We start from the raw sequence: 23,764 nt of genomic DNA, 5'->3' as shown, positions 1-23,764 counted from the left end.
TTTTTTTCACCTGGTCACATACAGCTGATGTGTTATGCATTGAAGTCCAGGAGCGAAGGGAATAGGTGAGAGGAGGAGAGAAGGACTACAACTTGGCTGTAATGAAAAAGTGAACTGTGTTTACACATGATCAGGGGTGTATTCATTCCGAAGATTCTGTTGAAAAACATTTCTTAAACGGAACAAAACAGCGATTTACACTGATGTCGAGTGGCTGCAAATACTTTGGGCCATCTGCTTTTCTTCCCTCTGAAAGCCTTTGTTGTCTTTTTGCACTGAGTCAGTTCCTCACGCTGCTGTTTCCAACGTCTTATCATCGACTCATTAAGGCCAAGCTCCCATGCAGCAGCTCTATTTCCTTTTCCAACAGCCAGATCGATCGCCTTCAACTTGAAAGCTGCATCATATGCATTTCTTGGTGTCTTTGCCATGAAGAGGGTGACAAAATTACTACCGTAATCAGAATGATGGGAAGTTTGAGCGCGCTCGATTTACGTCACATTATGTGACGGTGCTCAGTTTTTTTGGCGGCATGAATCTTGTGAAATCGGGAAAAATCCATAAATTTGCCGCGTCATTGTATAAACCACGAGGTTCAAAGTGTGGGAATAAAGTAGCGGCTTATAGTCCGGAAATTACGGTACGTTCTTTCCAATACAAAAGTGTAGTGTATTGTTTCCAAACTGCGTTACCCACTCCAGCCAGCAGATGGCGATGATCGTCTTTCAGGTGATGCTTCTTCCGTGACGTATCATGGACTGGACGGACGCTTCTTCAGGAACAACCAGGCACAAACTCTTTCAACCACCTCTGTAGCTTGCTAGCCAACATAAAAGTGAAAGATTGACGCTTTAGACCATCTTAATGTACATGATCTAATCTCAGTGTTTTAAACACAGTTCTGTTGACGTATTAACTGGTTAACTGTAACCGAATTTGCAAACTTGTTAAAGATTGATGCTGAGCCTAGCACTAGGCTAGTCGCTAATGCTAACTAGCTAGCTAACATCCCTGACCATGAGTTCATTAAAGTACTCATCCCTGCTATAGAAGAGGAGGTCTGCTGTTTGGAGAAAGAAGCTCTGGCGCTGAACATTGAAGAAGAGGAGGATGTTACAGTGAAAGAGAAAGAACCTTTTAGAATGAAAAAGGAGGAAGATGAGACTGTTATAGTGAAGGAAGAAGATGCTGTTATAGTGAAAGAACATTTCAGAATGAAAAAGGAGGAAGAGGAGGCTGTTATAGTGATAGAAGAGAAATAACCGTTTAGAGAGGAAGAGGATGCTATCTCAATAAAGGTGAAGGAGGAAGATGTTTTTGGAGTGAAAGAGGAGACAGAATATCAGATTAACACCAGTGAGTACCGTCTTCAACAGGGACACAAACTATGCCGTTGTTGAACTAATGTGCGGTTTTAAAGTGTTATTCTACTGAAGTTCTACACTTGAATATGTTGTTCAGTACTGTAGGAATTGTTAAAGGGTCGATCTGCCATTGGTTCATATATTTTAGGGACTTTTAAATTCGATGTATTGAATTCTCCATGTGGTCTACATTAAGGTTCCCCTCATCTAATATAACAGGCTTTTAAAATTCTATATTGGTGCATATTTTCTACTTAAAATAACAAAAGCCACCCATTTTGTGGAACGACCCTTTTACATTTGCATCACAAACAATATTTTAGGAAATCATGATAAAAGTGGCCATTTTAGACATATGCATGCCTCTTGTAAGACTCTATGATTGCAATAGATGGTCATAAGTTTACCATCTGTTTGATGTTCTCATTCACACAGGAGAGACACATGACTATTGTGGATCCTCTGGGAAGCCTCAACAACATCCTGATGCTGACGAGGAAGAGAAGAGTCTCTCCAGATCAGAACACCAGATGGTACAGCTTGGTCTGGTCTAGCATACAGCTTTCTCTATTGGGGTCTGGGCTGGGTTTCTGTAGAGCACTTTATGACAACAGTGACATCAGCATCCATAATGATGTGCGTCTGTGTCCCCTCTTTATGGTTACCAGGACAATGCTAGCCCTTCCACCCTCCCGGAGTCCCTGTGTCATGCCTCTCCTGTTAGCACCTTACTGCTGGGTATGAAGAGGTTGTCTGTGCTGCTGGTGGACTGCAGGAAAACAATGGGGCTGAGTGGAACTGTGGGAGGAGGAGAAGAGCAGAAAGGATCAGATTTGACTCAAAGTAAGTGCTGTAGTTCAGTTTGAACAAATAAATAGATCAATTCATTGGTATCTGTTACCAGGACAACCAGCACTGTTCTGTTCGTTGTCAGGAAGATAGACTGGTGGATATGGATGTTATGAATATCATAACACTGAAAAAGGATTCTGCCAATGAAAAGAGATAAAGCAGTAGACCATATAAAACCTTGATGAAAGTCAGCTTTGGAGAGAAAGTTTCAAGATGACCCAATGTAAGGTGCTTGTTTTACAAAAACTTTTTCTTAAAACATTATGGATGTTACATTGCCTGTCCCAGTCAACCCCCCCTGTCTTTACTAGACTGTAGAACAGCCATACTAAACTCAAGACACTGTTAATTAATTAACTAATACTGGAGGAAAGCTGTGATCAGGCTGCCTACTCAAGAGAAAGCTTCAAACTGTAACCAGTGCTGGCAACCTGGTTCAGGTTATCAATCAACCTACCAGGGTAATTACAAACAGTAGAGGAATTGAATCAACATATTTTGATCATATCTTTACTATTGCTGCAGAAATTTGTTTGAAAGCAGTCTTCAGATACATCGGATGTTGTGATCACAATATAGTAGTCATATCTAGGAAAACCAAAGTTCCAAAAGGCCGGGCCTAATGTTCTATATAAGAGATCATACAATTGTTTGTGGTGATTCCTATGTTGTTGATGTTATTAGGTTCTTTTTTTTCACAGTAAATAACTCACGAACACTAGAGAAGCTTTAACCAAGTTGAATTACTCCCAAATGTTCTGTACATCTGTAATTCAGACAACCCAACATTTGTTCCATCCAGACATATATCCCACTTAAGACACTCCTCCTTCTCTCCAATCCTTACATCTTATGGTTCCACAGGAAGAGAGTAAAGAGGGTAACAGGATACCAGACCTTTATCTCCCTGATGAGAATCTGTCCTGACCTCAACCTCTCCTTCATCTAATCCACAGATATTCATCTGTCTCCCCTGTTTAACACTTTGCTCTCCTCTCGTCCACCCAACACATTCCAAAACCACCTGTCTTTCTTCAGAGAACCATTAACTTCTGACATAACACCCAGTCTCTTTCACTTCCTATCACTTCTTTAATGTCTCCATGTTCCAAGTTTAGCCGATTCCAACAATGGAAACAATATTTGTTGGTCCGTGGTGTGTAATGACGAGCAACCAGACTCTGCCCTTGACACGTTTATGAAATTGCTTATCCCAGTTACTAATAAGCAAGCACCCATTAAGAAAATGACTGTAAAAACTGTTAAATCCACGTGGATTGATGAGGAAATTAAAAATGGTATGATGAAGAGGGAGGCAAAAGAGATGGCATATAGGTCTGGCTGAATAACTGATTGGCAAACCTATTGCAAATTGAGACATCATGTGACTAAACTGAATAAAAAGAAGAAACTACACTATGAAAATTGTGGGCAAAAAAATCAACAATGACATGTTTCTGGTGTCTGACAACGTGGATGGAAAATGATTGAGGATAATAGCAGCTGATATTGCCAGTTCTATTCGCATTATCTTCTATTTAAGCCCACTAGAAAGTGTGTTCCCTAGTGAGACAGCATAGGATAACACAGCATTATCGGCATAATTCATCGTTCAGCTTTGTCTCCTAAAACATGTTCTTTTCTCAAACTCAGAACCATAAACCAATCCTCCAGGCATATATCAAATCCATCCTATCTTGACAAGATCACAGAGACACACTGACTGGCACACAGATTTTGTGGAGCCAAGAGATACACGCTTAACCTCTCCCCTCTCTCCGGCCCAAACAACTTAGTCTTGACATAGAACAGATACTGCAACCCCGCCACAGTATTATACAAAAATAACATTCTGATGAGAAGTAACTTACAAACATATGATGAATATAAAACATCTTACCTATGTTACCAACCAATTGTGATTATTCCCCAACAGCTGTCTAACAGAACACAGTGTTCTTTAATGGAAGCCTGTACAACAAAATCAAGGTAGAATCAGGAATTCCCCAGGGCAGCTGTTTGGCACCTTCTTTTTTCAATCTTTACCAACAACATGCCAGTGACATTTAAGTAAAGCCAGTGTGTCTATGTATGCGGATGACTCAACACTGTACACGTCAGCTACTACAGCGACTGAAATGACTGCAACATTTAACATAGAGCTGCAGTTAGTTTCAGAATGGGTGTCAAGGAATAAGTTAGTCCTAAATATTTCTGATCACCTTAAGTTACATGGCCTACTACGCTAATTCTGTAGCGGTGGGGGGTAAATATGAAGATTTTGTTGGTGCGCCAGGCAGGTATTAACCCTAGTTATTAAAGTTAGTTATTACCTATTATAACATTGTTATTATTATTATTAAATATTATTAAATCCGAAAGGATGAGAGTAGAATAGATAGAATAATGCTTCCAGACACATTCTAAACATGGTGTAGACTTAGAGGACTGTAGCATCTAATGATGAAGCATTATGGAGTCTTAAAGGAGGACTGTAGCATCTAATGATGAACCATTATGGAGTCTTAAAGGAGGACTGTAATCAACCTGTTACCAACCCTAAAAAATGGTGTTTGGCCAGATACAATGCTATTTTACAGTAAACAAATATAGACTTTCAGCTTATAGGGAAGTTCATTCAACTAGCACAGCACTTACAAATGACTGATTGGCTGAGAGAAATTGATGATACAAATATTGTTGGGGCTGTTTTGTTTGACTCAGTGTGGCTTTTGACATTATCGATCGTAGTCTGCTGCTGAAAAAAACGTATGGCTTTTACACCCCCTGCTATATTGTGGATAAAGAGTTATTTTTTTAAATGTAACCTTTATGTAACTAGGCAAGTCAGTTAAGAACAAATTCTTTTTTTCAAGGACGGCCTAGGACTGCCTTGTTCAGGGGCAGAACGACAGAGTTTTACCTTTGCAGCTCAGAGATTTGATCCAGCAATCTCTCGGTTACTGGCCTACCGCTCTAACCGCTAGGCTACCTGCCACCCCAGAGCTACCTGTCTAACAGCACAGTGTTCACAGTGTTCTTTAATGGGAGCCTGTACAACAAAATCATGGTAGAATCAGGAATTCCCCAGGGCAGCTGTTTGGCACCTTCTTTTTTTCAATCTTTACCAACAGCATGCCAACGACATTTGAGTAAAGCCAGTGAGTCTATGTATGCGGATGACACAACACTGTACACGTCAGCTACTAAAGCGACTGAAATGACTGCAAATCTTAACATAGAGCTGCAGTTAGTTTCAGAATGGGTGGCAAGGACACCAATAAGAAGAAGAGACTTGCTTGTACATTTATATGACATCAGCGAAGGAAGTGTGTAGGTCACATTCTGTATCATACAGCTATGAAAGTTATAGACAGTATATCACAAAAGTGAGTACACCCCTCACATTTTTTGTAAATTTTTGAGTATATCTTTTAGTGACAACACTGAAGAAATTACACTTTTCTACAATGTAAAGTAGTGAGTGTACAGCTTGTATAACAGTGTACATTTGCTGTCCCTTCAAAATAACTCAACACAGCCATTAATGTCTAAACCGCTGGCAACAAAAGTGAGTACACCCCTAAGTGAAAATGTCCAAATTGGGCCCAATTAAGCCATTTTCCCTCCCCGGTGTCATGTGACTCGTTAGTGTTACAAGGGCTCAGGTGTGAATGGGGAGCAGGTGTGTTAAATTTGGTGTCATCGCTCTCACACTCCCTCATACTGACTGGTCACTGGAAGTTCAACATGGAACCTCATGGCAGAGAACTCTCTGAGGATCTGAGAAAAATAATTGTTGCTCTACATAAAGATGGCCTGGGCTATAAGAAGATTGCCAAGACCCTGAAACTGAGCTGCAGCACGGTGGCCAAGACCATACAGTGGTTTAACTGGACAGGTTCCACTCAGAACAGGCCTCGCCATGGTCGACCAAAGAAGTTGAGTGCACGTGCTCAGCGTCACATCCAGAGGTTGTCTTTGGGAAATAGACGTATGAGTGCTGCCAGCATTGCTGCAGAGGTTGAAGGGGTGGTGGGTCAGCCTGTCAGTGCTCCGGACCATACGCCGTACACTGCATCAAATTGGTCTGCATGGCTGTCGTCCCAGAAGGAAGCCTCTTCTAAAGATGATGCATAAGAAAGTCCGCAAACAGTTTGCTGAAGACAAGCAGACTAAGGACATGGATTACTGGAACCATGTCCTGTGGTCTGATGCGACCAATAAACTTATTTGGTTCAGATGGTGTCAAGCGTGTGTGGCGGCAACCAGGTGAGGAGTACAAAGACGTGTGTCTTGCCTACAGTCAAGCATGGTGGTGGGAGTGTCATGGTCTGGGGCTGCATGAGTGCTGCCGGCACTGGGGAGCTGCAGTTCATTGAGGGAAGCATGAATGCCAACATGTACTGTGACATACTGAAGCAGAGCATGATCCCCTCCCTTCGGAGGGGCAGAATTCCAAGCCCTGGTGAACTCCATTGCCAGGAGGGTTAAGGCAGTGCTGTAAAATGATGGTGGCCACACAAAATATTGACACTTTGGGCCCAATTTGGACATTCTCACTTAGGGGTGTACTCACTTTTGTTGCCAGCAGTTTAGACATTAATGGCTGTGTGTTGAGTTATTTTGAGGGGACAGCAAATTTACACTGTTAAACAAGCTGTACACTCACTAATTTACATTGTTGCAAAGTGTCATTTCTTCAGTGTTGTCACATGAAAAGATATACTCAAATATTTACAAAAATGTGAGGGGTGTACTCACTTTTGTGATATACTGTATTTAGAACCACATGCTTGATAGGAATCCAGCAACGATGAATAAAATAAGTAATGTAAACATAGCAGTAATTACCAGGAAGCTCTACATTTGTTTTAAAATCACACTAAGGTTGTTAAAACTGGCCTCAGGTTATTGAGAGATCTGATTAGGAGTTACTCTCGTAGCAAGGTTGTTTTATCATGTGGTTTCATTCGGGTCCCTATTTTTTTTTTTTAAACACTTGTCTTTGGCAGGAGAAAGACCAGACTCAGAGGAACCAGAGCCAGGGACGTCCAAACCAGCAAGACGACACCAGTGCTCCCACTGTGGAAAGGGTTGTAACCGGTTATGGGACGTGAAACAACATGAGAAAATACACACAGGGGAGAAGACTTACCACTGCTCCCAGTGTGGAAAGAGTTTTAACCAGAAAGCACACCTGAAAGCTCATGAGAGAATACACACAGGGGAGAAGCCTTACCACTGCTCCCAGTGTGGAAAGTGTTTCAACCGGCCTGGGCATCTGAAACTGCACGAGAGAATACACACAGGGGAGAAGCCTTATCACTGCTCCCAATGTGGAAAGAGTGTTATCGGTTTAGGGAAACTGAAACGACACGAGAGAATACACACAGGGGAGAAGCCTTACCACTGCTCCCAGTGTGGAAAGGGTTTTAATGAGAAATCAAACCTGAAAGTTCACGAGAGAATACACACAGGGGAGAAGCCTTACCACTGCTCCCAGTGTGGAAAGAGTTTTAACAATTTAGGGACCCTGAAACAACATGAGAGAATACACACAGGGGAGAAGCCTTGCCACTGCTCCCAGTGTGGAAAGAGTTTTAACAATTTAGGGAACCTAAAACAACATGAGAGAATACACACAGGGGAGAGGCCTTACCACTGCTCCCAGTGTGGAAAGTGTTTCATCCGGTCAAAGGAGCTGAAACGACATGAGAGAATACACACAGGGGAGAAGCCTTATCACTGCTCCCAGTGTGGAAAGAGTTTTAACAATTTAGGGAACCTGAAACATCATGAGAGAATACACACAGGTGAGAAGCCTTACCACTGCTCCCAGTGTGGAAAGTGTTTCAACCGTTCAGGGGGGCTGAAACGACACGAGAGAATACACACAGGGGAGAAGCCTTTCCACTCCTCCCAGGGTGCAAAGCTTTTGCCCATTTAGGAAGCCTGAAAGAACACATGAGACTGCACACAGCGGAGAATGCTTACAAAAGGCCAGACTGTGGGAAAACATTTTACTCATAACAGTCACTTAAACGTCTTTAGAGTAACCACACAGGGGAGAGAAATGACTTCTCTTAGCGTGTATATTGATATTTCACATCACATTGACTTCAAATTCATCAGAGAACATACACAGTGCTCCCGTTGTCTTATATTGTTGACTGACAATGTGTTTACCTGTCTTTACCATATGAAATTAAATGGTACAGGGTATACTCAAACATATATTTGTTTGTTTTTATTAGAAAACATGAAGTGAATATGGAGTCTGTCAGTTTGAATATAGAGTAGATCAGGTTCCATGTGTTTAAATGGTCCTTTTTTAAAACTCTTTGTGTGTGTTTATCTGGGTGTGTCATTCCTCCAGCACTACAGATAATCAAGTGATATTTGGATGTGATGCATTAGTTCCATTGTTGACATTTGCATTTTTGGCCCACTGATGATTTAATTAAATGAAAATGTTCAGACTGTGTAATGGAAAATGTTAGTTGTATGTGTGTCCACATAACTGAGTATGTGACTAACCTTGTGAAACTGTCCTATTATAATCTCCTGTTCTTGGGACTATCATTCTGTGTTGCAAACCAATTTACACCTGTGTCCTTGTATGAATAAAGTCCCGCCCAGGAACAGGAAACTATAAAGATATTTGCTCATCACCCAATGCTTCAGGAATTCAGACTGTCTACACTGCACTGTGTAACTCTGTTATTCTCTCTGAGCTCAGAAATAAAGAGTCTTGGTTTGACTTGGACTCCAGCAGATCCTTATTTTATAATATACACCACAACTCTCCCACGGATTGCTATTTATCATTGTCTCAATGAAGAGTTCTTTGTTTTACTTTCCTGGGGGCATTTACAAAGCTCCCACTGGTTGAATAAACATTGTTACCCGATTGATGAGATTATTATGGATGAGAGCAAATATTTTATTTGTCAAATGGCAACCAAGCATCGGTCATCATGTCACCAGATTAAGACCCTCAAAATGTATTGGAATTGATCATCAAGCTCATCACATGTAGTTTCACCACTCTGTGAAGTTCATAACTTATTTCATCTGCAGCCTAATAAACTACATGGTTTCTCAAGTTTTAGTGGGATATATATATATATATAAATATTTGTACATAAAGGAGTTTCCATCGGCATTTCTCACTAAAACGTTTTTACTGACACAACCCACCATGTCAAACGAACTAACATATCGTCTGTCGCCATTTATAAAAATGTTCAGGCATAAACTGTTTCCGTCAGCCCAGTCATTACTTTTGAAATGGTTGGATCAATATCCACCTTCATGATATGGATGAAGCCTGATTTGGAATGTCTGAGTAGTTCTATATGATGTCATAATACACCCCTCTGATAATCAGGTGATATTTGGAATGTCTGAGTAGTTCTATCTGATGTCATAATACACCCCTCTGATAGTGATACATTTGTTACTTACAGGGCACCACTGCCCCTGACCAGCTGAATGCAGGTGGGCTCTCCTGTCAACATGGGGCTCCTGCTGCAGGTAGCCTAGCGGTTAACAGTGTTGGGCCAGTAACTGAAAGATCCCTTGTTTGAATCCCAGAGAGGACTAGGTGGAAAATCTGTCAATGTGCCATTGAGGGCTGCAACAGGAGCCTCATGTTGACAGGAGAGCCCACCTGCACTCAGCTGGCCAGGTGTCTTAACAGGAACAAGCTTGGCACACCTGTATTTTTCCCCATTCTTTTCCCATTCTTCTCTGCAGATCCTCTCAACCTCTGTCAGGTTGGATGGGGAGCGTCGCTGCACAGCTATTTTCAGGTCTCTCCAGAGATGTTCGATCGGGTTCAAGTCCAGGCTCTGGCTGGGCCACACAAGGACATTCAGAGACTTGTCCCGAAGCCACTTCTGCGTTGTCCTTTGTCTGTGTGCTTAGGGTTGTTGTTCTGTTGGAAGGTGAACCTTTGCCCCAGTCTGAGGTCCTGAGTGCTCTGGAGCAGGTTTTCATCAATTATCTCTCTGTACTTTATTTTATTTATTTATTATTGAACCTTTATTTAACTTGGCAAGTCAGTTAAGAACAAATTCTTATTTACAACGGCGGCCAACCAAAAGGCAAAAGGCCTCCTACGGTGGCTGGGATTCAAAACAAGGATACATCCCTAACCAAGGCCCTTCTTCAGTGGCTTCTTCCTTGCTGAGCGGCCTTTCAGGTTATGTTGATATAGGACTCATTTTACTATGGATATAGATATTTTTGTACCTGTTTCCTCCAGCATCTTCACAAGGTCCTTTGCTGTTGTTTGGGACTGGTTTGCACTTTTCGCACCAACGTATGTTGATCTCTAGGAGACAGAACAAGTCTTCTTCCTGAGCGGTATGACGGCTGTGTGGTCCCATGGTGTTTAGACTTGCATATACTATAGTTTGTCAACAAGACATTTGTGGAGTGGTTGAAAACCGAGTTTTAATGACTCCAACCTAAGTGTATGTAAACATCCCTTGTATAGCCTCCACTCTGTACTGGTACCCCCTGTATATAGCCTCCACATTGACTCGGTACTGGTACCTCCTGTATATAGCCTCCACATTGATTCTGTACTGGTACCCCCTGTATATAGTCTCCACATTGACTCGGTACTGGTACCTCCTGTATATTGACTCTGTACTAGTACCTCCTGTATATAGCCTCCACATTGACACTGTACTGGTACCTCCTCTGATATATATCCTCTGATTGAGAACCAATCTAGGCAACCAATCTAGGCAACCATAGACTTAAGGAGAGGGTCTGGGTGGGCGTCTGTCCACTGTGGCGGGACGTGGACGCCACTCTACCATAGTCTTAGTCCGCTTTCTTAGCGTCATTTGAGTGGCGACCCTCGTCGCCGACCTTGGCCTAGTAACCCTAACAAAGGGCCCACCTGGACTGAGGGGTGCCTCATTACTGAGGAAGCTCAGGACCGAGGGGTAGCTCAGGCCTGAGCTACCCCTCGGCACTGAGCTACTTTTAAAAACTTTTTATTTTGGGAATATTTTCTTAACCCTTATTTTTCTTATCTACGTTGTTGGTTATAGGCTTGTCAGTAAGCATTTCACGTTAAGATCTACACCTGTTGTATTCAGCGCATGTGACAAATAATATTTGTAACTAAATATGAAGGATGTCAGTTTCAATGTTTCAGTCTTTGATTCAATTATATTTCTGAAACTCAGGCTGTGTGTGTTTATCTGTGTCATTCCTTGATCATTCCTTGTGGTCCTGTAGCTCAGTTGGTGGAGTATAGTGCTTGTTAAACCAGGGTAGTGGGTTTGATTCCTGGGACCACCCATATGTAAAGTGTTTGTACACATGACTGCAAATCCCTTTGGATAAAAGTGTCTGCTAAATGGCAGATATATCCACTGATTATACCAAACATTTGGAACACCTTCCTAATATGGAGTTGGACCCTCCCCTTTCTCCCTCAGAATAGCCTAAATTCGTCGGGGCATGGACTCTACAAGGTGTCGAAAGCGTTCCACAGGGATGCTGGCCCATATTGACTCCAATGCTTCCCACAAATGTGTCAAATTGGCTGGGTGTCCTTTGGTTGCAGTGGGGTCTCATCAGAGGAGGAAGGGGAGAACCATCGTCCTCAGTTATTTTCAGAAAAATAAAAATGGTAAAATATTTAAAAGTTGTCCTTTTTAGATAAAACTATACTAAATATAATCACGTAACCAAATAATTTATTAAAACATACTATTTTGCATCCTCCTCTGGGTACATTGACCTCAATACAAAACCTAGGAGGATTATGGTTCTCAAGGCTTCCATAGACTTACACAGTTACACAGTTGACAACAATGTAAGCTGTGTGTAGCAGTTATGAAATGGTTTGGCTTGGAAAGGTTTTTTCTCCTGGTGACATACAGCTGATGTGTTATGCATTGAAGTACAGAAACAAAGGGAGAAGGTGATAAGAGGAGAGCACATAGATGCAAGAAGGAATACAACGTGTCTGTAATGAAAGTGAACTGTGTTTATGCATGATCAGGGGTGTATTCATTCCGCCGATTCTGTTGACAAACGTTTCTTAAATGGAACAAAACGGGGATAAACATGCCTGAATTTGTCCAGTAATATCTCTATTTCAGCTAGATGCAGGCGAGAGTGTGCAAGGCAGTATTGAATGTGTCACTGTCTGTCCATGTGGCACTGTCTGTCATCGCAAAATTTTCTCTCGACCTGTGTGAACCTACATTCTAAACTTTCATTCATAGGCTAGGTTGCTACCTCATGATGGGTATAGGGACATTTAGAGTATCATGTAGTAGCCTAAACTTGTTGCTGTTACATTGAACAGGGTGAGTGAAATATGAATGACAGTCGTCCAATATGCTGTAATAGAATTAAGGCCATGCTCATGAAAAAAACAATCGTCCTGCCTCATCTTAAACGGCACTGACCTCCACTGTTTGGGTGGTGGACCACTCTTGGTACACATGGGAAACTGTTGAGCTGAAAAACCCAGCAGCGTTGCAGTTCTTGACACAAACCGGTGCGCCTGGCACCTACTACCATACCCCGTGCAAAGTAACTTAAATATTTTGTCTTCCCCATTAACTCTCTAAATGGCACACATGCACAATCCATGTCTCATGGCTCAAGGCTTAAAAATTGTTATTTAACCTGTCTCCCCCCTTCATCTACACAGATTGAAGTGGATTTAACTAGTGACATCAGTAAGGGATCATAGCTTTAGCCTGGATTCACCTAGTCTTTCTAAGTCATGGAAGGAGCAGCTGTTCTTAATGTTTTGTCTACCCAGTGTATAGCACTACAGATAACCAAGTGCTATTTGCATGTGATGCATTTGTTCTGTTGTTTACAGGATGATTTGTATCTTATAGAGCGTGGCTTTAAGGGAATAGTATGGTCACATGTAGATAAAAAAAGAATGTGAAAAATTAACAGAGAAAATGTATATCAACACACTACCTATTCATAAAAGTATTTATAAATCATCTACATATTCATATTGAGCTTCTACGTCTGTGTACAGGAACGTATTATTTGGAAGAGAAAATGTATCAGCTTATTATTAAATAATTATGACGTTCTTTCCAATACAAAAAGTGTAGTAACTATTGTTTCCAAACTGCGTTACCCACTCCAGCCAGCAGCTGGCGATGTACGTCTTTCAGGAGATGCTTCTTGTGTGACGTATAATGGACTGGACGGGACGCTTCTTCAGGAACAACAACGTGGCTACTCTATCAACCACCTCGGTGGCTTGCTAGCCAACAAAAAAGTGAAAGATTAACGCTTTAGACCATCTTAATGTACATGATCTAATATCAGTGTTTTAAACACAGTTCTGTTGACGTATTAACTGGTTAACTGTAACCTAATTTGCAAACTTGTTAAAGATTGATGCTGAGCCTAGCACTAGGCTAGTCGCTAATGCTAACTAGCTAGCTAACATCCCTGACCATGAGTTCATTAAAGTACTCATCCCCTGCTATAGAAGAGGAGGTCTGCTGTTTGGAGAAAGAAGTTCTGGCGCTGAACATTGAAGAAGAGGAGGATGTTACAGTGAAAGAGAAAGAACCTTTTAGAATGAAAAAGGAGGAAGAGGAGACTGTTATAGTGAAGGAAGAAGATGCTGTTATAGTGAAAGAACATTTCAGAATGAAAAAGGAGGAAGAGGAGACTGTTATAATGAAGGAAGAAGATGCTGTTATAGTGAAAGAACATTTCAGAATGAAAAAGGAGGAAGAGGAGACTGTTATAGTGAAGGAAGAAGATGCTGTTATAGTGAAAGAACATTTCAGAATGAAAAGGGAGGAAGAGGAGGCTGTTATAGTGAAAGAAGAGAAAGAACCGTTTAGAGAGGAAGAGGATGCTATCTCAATAAAGGTGAAGGAGGAAGACGTTTTGGGAGTGAAAGAGGAGACAGAATATCAGATTAACACCAGTGAGTACTGTCTTCAACAGGGACACAAACTATGCCGTTGTTGAACTAATGTGTGGTTTTAAAGTGGCATTCTACTGAAGTTCTACACTTGAATATGTTGTTCAGTTCTATATAAATTGTTAAAGGGTCGATCTGCAATTGGTTCATATATTTTAGGGACTTTTCAATGAGATGTATTGAATTCTCCATGTGGTCTATATTAAAGTTCCCCTCATCTAATATAACAGGCTTTTAAAATTCAATATTGAAGCATAATCTCTACTTAAAATATCAAAGGGACATATTCATGCCTCTTGTAAGACCCTATGATTTTATTAGACGGTTATAAGTTTACTACTCATTTTGATGTTCTCATTAACACAGGAGAGAGACATGACTATGGTGGATCCTCTGGGGAGCTTCAACAACATCCTGATGCTGACGAGGCAGAGAAGAGTCTCTCCAGATCAGAACACCAGATGGTACAGCTTGGTCTGGACAAGCAAACAGCTTTCTCTTGCTTGGGGGCTGGGTTTCTGTAAAGCACTTTATGACAACAGTGACATCAGCATCCATAATGATGTGCGTCTGTGTCCCCTCTTTATGGTTACCAGGACAACACTAGCCCTTCCTCCCTCCCGGAGTCCCTGTATCGTGCCTCTCCTGGTAGCACCTTACTGCTGGGTATGAAGAGGTTGTCTGTGCTGCTGGTGGACTGCAGGAAAACAACGGGGCTGAGTGGAACTGTGAGAGGAGGAGAAGAGAAGAAAGGATCAGATTTGACACACCAAAGTAAGTGCTGTAGTTTAGTTGGAACAAATACAATAGATCTGCCCACTGGTATCTGTTACCAGGACAACCAGCAGAGTTCTGTTTGGTGACAGGAAGATAGACTGGTATCTGTTACCCGGACAACCAGCAGAGTTCTGTTAGTTGACAGGAAGATAGACTGGTATCTGTTACCCGGACAACCAGCAGAGTCTGTTTGTTGACAGGAAGATAGACTGGTATCTGTTACCAGGACAACCAGCAGATTTCTGTTTGTTGACAGGAAGATAGACTGGTATATTTCCACCACAGTAGACAGTTCTGTTAGTTGACATGTAAAACCTTGATGTAAGTTTGTTTTAGAGAGAAACCAATAGACCATATAAAACCTTGATGAAAGTTAGATTTAGAGAGAAACCAATAGACCATATAAAACCTTGATGAAAGTCAGATTTGGAGAGAAAGTTTCAAGAGGATCTGATGTAAGGTGCTTGTTTTACAAAAATCTTTTCCATAAAACATGATGGATGTTACATTGCCTGTCCCAGTCAACCCCCCTATCTTTACAAGACTGTAGAACAGGAACTTGTCGGCCCTGCATTGTGGACCAAATTGTGATAAATAGAAATGTTTACCAGTTCCATTTAAGGACCAAACAACTGACAGCTGTGCCAAATAAATTTCAAAATAGTTGGCAAGAGATTTTCATTGTACTGATTCCATGGCACATGGTTTATGAATTGACACGCAAAATGACGCCGGATTCAAAGCTTCAATTATTATACAAAATTCTTGCAACCAATATAATGTTATATATGGGGATACAATCTTCCCAGCTCTGCAGATTTTGCTGCGAGGAGGCAGTCATTAGGACATTTATTTTGGTACTGTCCATATGTAGCTCATTGTTGGTCACAGGTCCAGGAATCGCTGAAGAATTGCAACATTTACCTAGAACTAACGCTGCAGATGGCAATACTGGGTCATTTGAAAAGTCCTATTCAATCAATCCATAATATTATAATTATTTTAACAAAAATGTTTATCTTTAATTTACAATCTGTAGAAACTATGAGAATCGAAAAGTTTAGTACTTTTGTGAAGCATCGCAGCACAGTTAAAATATATATGGCAAATATAAATCCCATATGGATGTTAAGAGACAGATGGGAGGGGTTGAATGGAGCTGAAGGGACTGGATGGTGTTAAGAGACAGATGGGAGGGGTTGAATGGAGCTGAAGGGTGGGGCTGGATGGTGTTTAGAGACAGATGGGAGGGGTTGAATGGAGCTGAAGGGTGGGGCTGGATGGTGTTTAGAGACAGATGGGAGGGGTTGAATGGAGCTGAAGGGACTGGATGGTGTTAACTTGGCTTCTACTGCATTCGCTTAACAGGCAGGCTCCTCGTGGAGTGCAATGAGAGGCAGGTGGTTAGAGAGTTGGACAAGTTAACTGTAAGGTTGCAAGGCAGTTTCCCCCGAGCTGACAAGGTGAAAATCTAGCATTCTGCCCCTGGACAAGGCAGTTAACCCACCGTTCCAAGGCCGTCATTGAAAATAAGAATGCGTTCTTAACTGACTTGCCGAGTTAAATAAAGATTCAATAAAGGTGTAAAAAAAAAATCTGCAAAATCGCCGCCCAAAAATACCAAAAATGAGATCGGCCCTAATTAATCGGCCATTCAGATGAATCGGACTACATCTAATATAGAGTATGTCAGTTTCAAAGTTACGGTCTTTGATTCAATTATATTTTTCAAACTCAGGCTGTGTGTGTTTATCTGCGTCATTCCTTGATCATTCCTTGTGGTCCTGTATCTCAGTTGGTGGAGTATAGTGCTTGTTAAACCAGGGTAGTGGGTTTGATTCCTGGGACCACCCATAGGTAAAGTGTTTGCAAACATGACTGCAAATCCCTTTGGATAAAAGTGTCTGCTAAATGGCAGATGTATCCACTGATTATACCAAACATTTCGAACACCTTCCTAATATGGAGTTGGACCCTCCCCTTTTCCCCTCAGAATAGCCTCAATTCGTCGGGGCATGGACTCCACAAGGTGTCGAAAGCATTCCACAGGGATGCTGGCCCATGTTGACTCCAATGCTTCCCACAATTGTCAAGTTGGCTAGGTGTCCTTTGGGTGCAGTGGAGGCTCCTCAGAGGAGGAAGGGGAGGCTCCTCAGAGGAGGAAGGCGACTAAATATAATCACGTCACCGAATAATTGATGAAAACATGAAGGTCTACAGTAGCCTCAGCAGCATTCTGTAGGGTAGCACCATGGTGTAGCCTGGAGCACAGCGAGTTTCCGTTTCTCCTCTGAGTATTTTGACTTCAATACAAACCTACGAGCTTTTGGAAAAGTTTTTTTTTCACCTGGTCACATACAGCTGATGTGTTATGCATTGAAGTCCAGGAGCGAAGGGAATAGGTGAGAGGAGGAGAGAAGGACTACAACTTGGCTGTAATGAAAAAGTGAACTGTGTTTACACATGATCAGGGGTGTATTCATTCCGAAGATTCTGTTGAAAAACATTTCTTAAACGGAACAAAACAGCGATTTACACTGATGTCGAGTGGCTGCAAATACTTTGGGCCATCTGCTTTTCTTCCCTCTGAAAGCCTTTGTTGTCTTTTTGCACTGAGTCAGTTCCTCACGCTGCTGTTTCCAACGTCTTATCATCGACTCATTAAGGCCAAGCTCCCATGCAGCAGCTCTATTTCCTTTTCCAACAGCCAGATCGATCGCCTTCAACTTGAAAGCTGCATCATATGCATTTCTTGGTGTCTTTGCCATGAAGAGGGTGACAAAATTACTACCGTAATCAGAATGATGGGAAGTTTGAGCGCGCTCGATTTACGTCACATTATGTGACGGTGCTCAGTTTTTTTGGCGGCATGAATCTTGTGAAATCGGGAAAAATCCATAAATTTGCCGCGTCATTGTATAAACCACGAGGTTCAAAGTGTGGGAATAAAGTAGCGGCTTATAGTCCGGAAATTACGGTACGTTCTTTCCAATACAAAAGTGTAGTGTATTGTTTCCAAACTGCGTTACCCACTCCAGCCAGCAGATGGCGATGATCGTCTTTCAGGTGATGCTTCTTCCGTGACGTATCATGGACTGGACGGACGCTTCTTCAGGAACAACCAGGCACAAACTCTTTCAACCACCTCTGTAGCTTGCTAGCCAACATAAAAGTGAAAGATTGACGCTTTAGACCATCTTAATGTACATGATCTAATCTCAGTGTTTTAAACACAGTTCTGTTGACGTATTAACTGGTTAACTGTAACCGAATTTGCAAACTTGTTAAAGATTGATGCTGAGCCTAGCACTAGGCTAGTCGCTAATGCTAACTAGCTAGCTAACATCCCTGACCATGAGTTCATTAAAGTACTCATCCCTGCTATAGAAGAGGAGGTCTGCTGTTTGGAGAAAGAAGCTCTGGCGCTGAACATTGAAGAAGAGGAGGATGTTACAGTGAAAGAGAAAGAACCTTTTAGAATGAAAAAGGAGGAAGAGGAGACTGTTATAGTGAAGGAAGAAGATGCTGTTATAGTGAAAGAACATTTCAGAATGAAAAAGGAGGAAGAGGAGGCTGTTATAGTGATAGAAGAGAAAGAACCGTTTAGAGAGGAAGAGGATGCTATCTCAATAAAGGTGAAGGAGGAAGACGTTTTGGGAGTGAAAGAGGAGACAGAATATCAGATTAACACCAGTGAGTACTGTCTTCAACAGGGACACAAACTATGCCGTTGTTGAACTAATGTGTGGTTTTAAAGTGGCATTCTACTGAAGTTCTACACTTGAATATGTTGTTCAGTTCTATATAAATTGTTAAAGGTTCGATCTGCAATTGGTTCATATATTTTAGGGACTTTTCAATGAGATGTATTGAATTCTCCATGTGGTCTATATTAAAGTTCCCCTCATCTAATATAACAGGCTTTTAAAATTCAATATTGAAGCATAATCTCTACTTAAAATATCAAAGGGACATATTCATGCCTCTTGTAAGACCCTATGATTTTATTAGACGGTTATAAGTTTACTACTCATTTTGATGTTCTCATTAACACAGGAGAGAGACATGACTATGGTGGATCCTCTGGGGAGCTTCAACAACATCCTGATGCTGACGAGGCAGAGAAGAGTCTCTCCAGATCAGAACACCAGATGGTACAGCTTGGTCTGGACAAGCAAACAGCTTTCTCTTGCTTGGGGGCTGGGTTTCTGTAAACCACTTTATGACAACAGTGACATCAGCATCCATAATGATGTGCGTCTGTGTCCCCTCTTTATGGTTACCAGGACAACACTAGCCCTTCCTCCCTCCCGGAGTCCCTGTATCGTGCCTCTCCTGGTAGCACCTTACTGCTGGGTATGAAGAGGTTGTCTGTGCTGCTGGTGGACTGCAGGAAAACAACGGGGCTGAGTGGAACTGTGAGAGGAGGAGAAGAGAAGAAAGGATCAGATTTGACACACCAAAGTAAGTGCTGTAGTTTAGTTGGAACAAATACAATAGATCTGCCCACTGGTATCTGTTACCAGGACAACCAGCAGAGTTGTGTTAGTTGACAGGAAGATAGACTGGTATCTGTTACCAGGACAACCAGCAGAGTTCTGTTAGTTGACAGGAAGATAGACTGGTGGAAATGGATGTTATGAATATCATAACACTGAAAAAGGATTCTGCCAATGAAAAGAGAGAAATCAATAGACCATATAAAACCTTGATGAAAGTTAGCTTTGGAGAGAAAGTTTCAATGATCCAATGTAAGGTGCTTGTTTTACAAAAACTTTTCCTTAAAACATTATGGATGTTACATTGCCTGTCCCAGTCAACACCCCTATCTTTACAAGACTGTAGAACAGGCAAACTAAACTCAAGACTTTGGTAATTAATTAACTAATACTGGAGGAAAGCTGTGATCAGGCTGCCTACTCAAGAGAAAGCTTCAAACTGTAACCAGTGCCGGCAACCTGGTTCAGGTTATCAATCAACCTACCGGGGTAGTGAGAATGATGTGGTGTGTAATGATGAGCAACCAGAAATTGCCCTTGTAAAAACTGTTAAATCCACGTGAATTGATGAGCAATTAAAAAATGGTATGATAAAGAGGGAGGGAAAAGAGATGGCAAATAGGTCTGGCTGAATAACTGATTGGCAAACCTATTGCAAATTGAGACATCATTTGACTAAACTGAATAAAAAGAAGAAAGTACACAATGAAACAAAGATAAATTACATGAAGAATGATAGTAAAATTTTTGGAGCATCTTCAATGAAATTTTGCGCAAATAAAATCAACAATGACAAGTCACTGGTGTCTGACAACGTGGATGGAAAATTGAGGATAATAGCGGCCGATATTGCCATTCCTATTTGCCTTGTCTTTAATTTAAGCCTACTAGAAAGTGTGTGCCCTCAGGCCTGGAGGGAAGCTAAAGTCATTCCACTACCCAAGAATAGTAAAGCTCCCTTTACTGGCTTAAATAGCTGACCAATCAGCCTGTTACCAACCCTTACAATTTTGGGGAAAAAAATATTTGACCAGATACAATGCTATTTTACAGTAAACAAATATAGACTTTTAGCTTATAGGGAAGTTCATTCAACAAGCACAGCACTTACAAATGACTGATTGGCTGAGAGACATTGATGATAAAAATGGCTTTACACCCCCTGCTATATTGTGGATAAAGAGTTTTTCTTTTAAAATGTAACCTTTATTTAACTAGGCAAGTCAGTTAAGAACAAATTATTTTTTTCAATGACGGCCTAGGACTGCCTTGTTCAGGGGCAGAACGACAGAGTTTTTTACCTTGTCAACTCGGGGATTCGATCCAGCAATCTTTCGGTTACTGGCCTACTGCTCTAACCACTAGGCTACCTGCTGCCCCAGAGCTACAAAATCAAGTTTGAATCAGGAATTCCCCAGGGCAGCTGTTTGGCACCTACTTTTTTCAATCTTTACCAACAACATGCCAATGACATTTGAGTAAAGCCAGTAAGTCTATGTATGCAGATGACTCAACACCGTACACGTCAGCTACTACAGCGACTGAAATGACTGCAACACTTAACATAGAGCTGCAGTTAGTTTCAGAATGGGTGTCAAGGAATAAGTTAGTCCTAAATATTTCTGATTACCTTAAAACCTCTTGGTATTAGGGGGCAGTATTTTCATTTTTGGGAAAAAAACGTCCCCGTTTTAAACGGGATATTTTGTCTGGAAAAGATGCTAGAATATGCATATAATTGACAGCTTTGGATAGAAAACACTCTAACGTTTCCAAAACTGTAAAGATATTGTGAGTCTGTGAGTATAACAGAACTGATGTTGCAGGCGAAAGCCTGAGAAAAATTGCCATGTTTTTGTCGATATTATGGAGCTAATTTGGAATATTTTTTGGCGTTGTGACCGCAATTACCGAGCGATTTCTCAGCCAAACCTGAAGAACAAACAGCTATTTCGCCTACAAAAATAATCTTTTGGGAAAAAATGAACTTTGGCTGTCTACCTGGGAGTCTCGTGAGTGAAAACATTTGAAGTTCATCAAAGGTAAACAATTTAATTTGATTGCTTTTCTGATTTCCGTGACAAGTTTGCCTGCTGCTAGCAAGGCATAATGCTATGCTAGGCTATGATAAACTTACACAGATGCTTGTCTAGCGTTGGCTGTAAAGCATATTTTGAAAATCTGAGATGACAGGGTGATTAACAAAAGGCTAAGCTGTGTTCCAATATATTTCACTTGTGATTTTCATGAATAGGAAAATTTATAGGAAGATTTATGTCCGTTGCGTTATGCTAATTAGTGTCAGATGATGATAACGGTCCCGTTCACGGGCTGGGTGTCACTACAGGTTAAGTTACATGGCCTACTATGCTAATTCTGTAGCGGTATTGTTAGAGGGGGCTAAAGAAATATTTTGTTGGTGCGCCAGGCAGGTAATAACCCTAGTTATTAAAGTTAGTTATTACCTATTATAACATTATTATTTTTAAATATTATTAAAACCGAAAGGATGAGAGTAGAATAGATAGAGTAGCGCTTCCAGACACATTCTAAACATGATGGAGTATTAAAGGAGGACTGTAGCACCTAATGGGGAGGCAGGGTAGCCTAGTGGTTAGAGCGTTGGACTAGTAACCGGAAGGTTGCAAGTTCAAACCCCCGAGCTGACAAGGTACAAATCTGTCGTTCTGCCCCTGAACAGGCAGTTAACCCAATGTTCCTAGGCCGTCATTGAAAATAAGAATTTGTTCTTAACTGACTTGCCTGGTTAAATAAAGGTAAAATAAAATAAATAATGATGAAACATTATGGAGTCTTAAAGGAGGACTGTAGCATCTAATGATGAAACATTATGGAGTCTTAAAGGAGGACTGTAGCATCTAATGATGAAACATTATGGAGTCTTAAAGGAGGACTGTAGCATCTAATGATGAAACATTATGGAGTCTTAAGCTTTAATTTGTGGTATTGCACTTGTGAATGCATGAAAGTTATATATTTCTAATAAATAAATAAAAATTTGCACTCTGCAATTTCACCGGACGTTGAGGAAATGTTCCGCTAGCGGAATCCCTAGCCATAACAGGTTTTAATGTGTTTGAACCAATCAGTTGTGTTGTGACAAGGTAGGGGTGGTATACAGAAGATAGCCCTATTGGGTAAAATACGAAGTCCATATTATGTCAAGAACAGCTCAAATAAGCAAAGAGAAACAACAGTCCATCATTACTTTAAGGACCACCACAAGAATGGAAGATCCAGAGTTACTTCTGATGCATAAGTTCAGTAGAGTTACCAGCCTTAGAAATTGCAGCCCAAATAAATGCTTCACAAAGTTCAAGTAACAGACACATCTCAACATCATCGGTTCAGAGGAGACTGCGTGAATCAAGCCTTCATGGTCGAATTGCTGCAAGGAAACCACTACTAAAGGACACCAATAAGAAGAAGAGACTTGCTTGGGCCAAGAAACACGAGCAATGGACATTAGACCGGTGGATATCTGTCCTTGGGTATGATGAGTCCAAATTTGAGATTTTTGGATCCGAGCGTCATGTCTTTGTGAGACGAGGAGTAGATGAACAGATTATCTCCGCATGTGTGGTTCCCACCGTGAAGCATGGAGGAGGAGATGTGATGGTGTGTGGGTGCTTTGCTGTTGACAATGCCATGAATAAATAAATCAAGGTCACACATAACCAGCATGGCTTCCACAGCATTCTACAGCTATATGCCATCCCATCTGGTTTGGGCTTAGTCCCACTGTCATTTGTTTTTCAACAGGACAATGACCCAACACACCTCCAGGATGTGTAAGAGCTATTTGATCAAGTAGGAGAGTGATGGAGTGCTGCATCAGATGACCTGACCTACACAATCCCCCACGGTTTTTAATTTTATCTTTTTTTTTTTTTGTCCCCATTTCCAGAGATGGAAGTAATTTTTACTGTACTTTTTGGTACCTTTGAATCAAATGTATTGTATCAAGATGGTTTGGGATGAGGTGGATCGCAGAGGTGAAGGGAAAGCGGCCTACAAGTTCTCAGCATATGTGGGAACGCCTACAAGACTGTTGGAAAAGGATTCCAGGTGAAGCTGGTTGAGAGAAAGCAAGGGTGGCAACTTTTGAAGAATAAAATATATATTTTGATTTAACACTTGTGGTTACTACATGATTCCATGTGTTTTTTAATCATTTTGATGTCTTTATTATTCTACAATCTAGAAAATAGTAAAAATAAAGAAAAACCCTTGAAAGAGAAGGTGAGTCCAACCTTTTGACTGGTACTGTACATTAAATTCCCTGACAACAGCTC

At 41.2% G+C, this 23,764-nt stretch overlaps 1 pseudogene; it reads left to right on the top strand.

Moving 5' to 3' along the window:
* Positions 1 to 1,804: 1,804 nt before the first annotated feature.
* Positions 1,805 to 23,764, top strand: part of LOC116366316 (zinc finger protein 420-like) — a 35,775-nt pseudogene continuing 13,815 nt past the window's right edge.

This window comes from Oncorhynchus kisutch, unplaced genomic scaffold, assembly GCF_002021735.2.
Source record: "Oncorhynchus kisutch isolate 150728-3 unplaced genomic scaffold, Okis_V2 scaffold1427, whole genome shotgun sequence".
Classification (NCBI taxonomy): domain Eukaryota; kingdom Metazoa; phylum Chordata; class Actinopteri; order Salmoniformes; family Salmonidae; genus Oncorhynchus; species Oncorhynchus kisutch.
The sequence above is the reverse complement of the archived record's forward strand: the minus strand, read 5'-3'. Positions and strand labels throughout refer to the sequence as shown.